The sequence below is a fragment of the Aythya marila genome (genome assembly GCF_965140915.1).
Source record: "Aythya marila genome assembly, contig: HAP1_HAP1_SCAFFOLD_255, whole genome shotgun sequence".
Taxonomy (NCBI): domain Eukaryota; kingdom Metazoa; phylum Chordata; class Aves; order Anseriformes; family Anatidae; genus Aythya; species Aythya marila.
In genome coordinates this window covers 60,001-62,500 of record NW_028136701.1, presented here as the reverse complement: position 1 = coordinate 62,500, position 2,500 = coordinate 60,001, and positions in this window count along the sequence as shown.

Below are 2,500 nucleotides of genomic sequence, written 5' to 3'. Positions count from 1 at the left end.
AGTGTTAGGGTTAAATTTCGGGTTAGGGTTAGGGTTAGGGTCAGGGTTAGGGTTAGGGTTAGTGTTAGGGTTAGGGTTAGGGTTAGGGTTACGGTTAGGGTTAGGTTTCTTTTAGGTTTAGGGTTACGGTTAGGGTTAGGATTAGGTTTAGGGTTAGGGTTATGGTTAGGGTTAGGTTTAGGATTAGGGTTATGGTAAGGGTTAGGTTTAGGGTTAGGGTTCTGTTAGGGTTAGGGTTAAAGGTTAGGGTTGGGTTCAGGGTTAGAGTTAGGATTAGGGTTAGGGTAGGGTTAGCTTTAGGCTTAGTGTTATGCTTTGGGTTGATTTATGTTCAGGGTTAGGTTTAGGGTTAGGGTTACTGTTAGGTAAGGGTTAGGGTTAGCGTTAGGTTTAGGGTTAGGGTTAGGGTTAGGGTTACAGTTAGGGTTAGGGTTAGGGTTAGGGTTAGGGTTAGGGTTAGGGTTAGGGTTAGGGTTAGGGTTAGGGTTACGGTTAGGTTTAGCTTTAGGGTTAGGGTTTTCTTAGGTTTAGGGTCACGGTTAGGGTTAGTGTTAGGGTTAGTGTTAGGGTTAGGGTAAGGGTTAGGGTTAGGGTTAGGTAAGGGTTAGGGTTAGGGGTGGGTTATGGTTAGGGTTATGGTTAGGGTAAGGGTTAGGTTTAGGTTTAGGGTTGCGGTCAGGGTTAGGTTTATGTTTAGGGTTCTGTTAGTGTTAGGGTTAGGGTTAAAGGTTATGTTTGGGTTTAGGGTTAGAGTCAGGATTAGGGTTAGGATAGGGTTTGCTTTTGGCTTAGTGTTATGCTTAGGGTTGGTTTATGTTCACGGTTAGGGTTAGGGTTAGGGTAACGGTTAGGTAAGGGTTAGGGTTAGAGTTAGGGTTAGGGCTAGGGATAGTGTTAGGGTTAGGGTTAGGGTTAGGGTTAGGGTTAGGGTTAGCGTTATGTTTAGGGTTAGGTTTAGGGTTAGGTTTACGGTTAGGTTTAGGGTTAGGGTTAGGGTTACGGTTAGGTTTACGGTTAGGTTGATGTTTAGGGTTAGTGTTAAGGTTAGTGTTCTGTTAGGGTTAGGGTTAGGGTTAATGTTCTGTTAGGGTTAGGGTTATGGTTATGGTTAGGGTTAGGGTTAGGGTTAAGGTTAGGGTTAGGGTTATGGTTACGGTTAGGGTTAGCTTTAGGGTTAGGGTTTTCTTAGGGTTAGGGTTACGGTTAGGGTTAGGGTTAAGGTTAGGGTTAGGTTTAGGGTTATGGTTAGGTGTAGGGTTAGGGTTAGGGTTAGGTTTAGGGAAAGATTTAGTGTTAGGTTTAGGGTTACAGTTAGGGTTAGTTTTAGGTTTAGGTTGAGCCTTAAAGTTAAGTTTATGTTAGGTTTAGGGTTAGTTTTAGAATTAGGGTTAGGGTTAGGGTTAGGATTAGGGTTAGGGTTAGGGTTAGGGTTAGGGCTAGGTTTAGGTTTAGGGTTAGGGTTACGGTTAGGGTTAGGGTTACAATTAGGTTTAGGGTTAGGGTTAGCGTTAAGCTTAGGGTTAGGTTTAGGTTTAGGCTTAGGATTATGGTTAGGGTTATGTTAGGGTCAGGGTCAGGGTAAGGGTTATATTTAGGGTTAGGGTAAGGGTTAGGGTTAGGGTTAAATTTACGGTTAGGTTTAGAGTTAGTGATACATTTATTGTTACGGTTATGGTTTGGGATCTGTTAGGGTTAGGGTTAGTGTTAGAGTTAGGGTTAGGGTTATGGTTACGGTTAGGGTTTTGTTAGGGTTATCGTTAGGCTTAGGGTTAGGGTTCCGTTAGGGTTAGGGTTAGGGCTAGGGTTAGGTTTAGGGTTAGGGTTAGGGTTAGGGTTAGTGTTCTTTTAGGGTTAGTGCTAGGGTTAGGGTTTTGTTAGGGTTAGCGTTAGTCTTAGGGTTAGGGTTCCGTTAGGGTTAGGGTTAGTGTTAAGGTTAAGTTTAGGTTTAGGTTTAGCGTTAGGGTTAGGGTTAGGGTTAGGATTACGGTTCGGCTTAGGTTTTGGGTTAGGGGTACGGTTTTCTTAGGGTTAGGGTTAGGGTTAGGGTTAGGGTTAGATTTAGGTTTAGGTTTAGGGTTACAGTTAGGGTTAGGGTTAGGTTTAGGGTTAGGGTTAGTGTACTGTTCGGGTCAGGGTTAGGGTTAGGCTTAGGGCTAGGTTTAGGGTTAGGGTTAGGGTTAGGGTTAGGGTTAGGGTTAGGTTTTGGGTTAGGGTTAGGGTTATGGTTAGGGTTAGGTTAAGGGTTAGGGTTAGGGTTAGGTAAAGGTTAGGGTTAGGATTACGATTGCGGTTAGGGTTAGGTTTAGGGTTAGGTTTCGGGTTAAGGTAAGGATTATGTTGTGGTTAGGGTTAGGTTTAGTGTTCTGTTAGGTTTAGGGTTAGGGTTAGGTTTAATGTTAGGGTTAGGGTCAGGTTTAGGGTTACGGTTAGACTTTTGTTAGGGTTCAGGTTAGGGTTATGGTTAGGGTTAGGGTTAGGGTCATGTTTAGGGTTAGGGTTA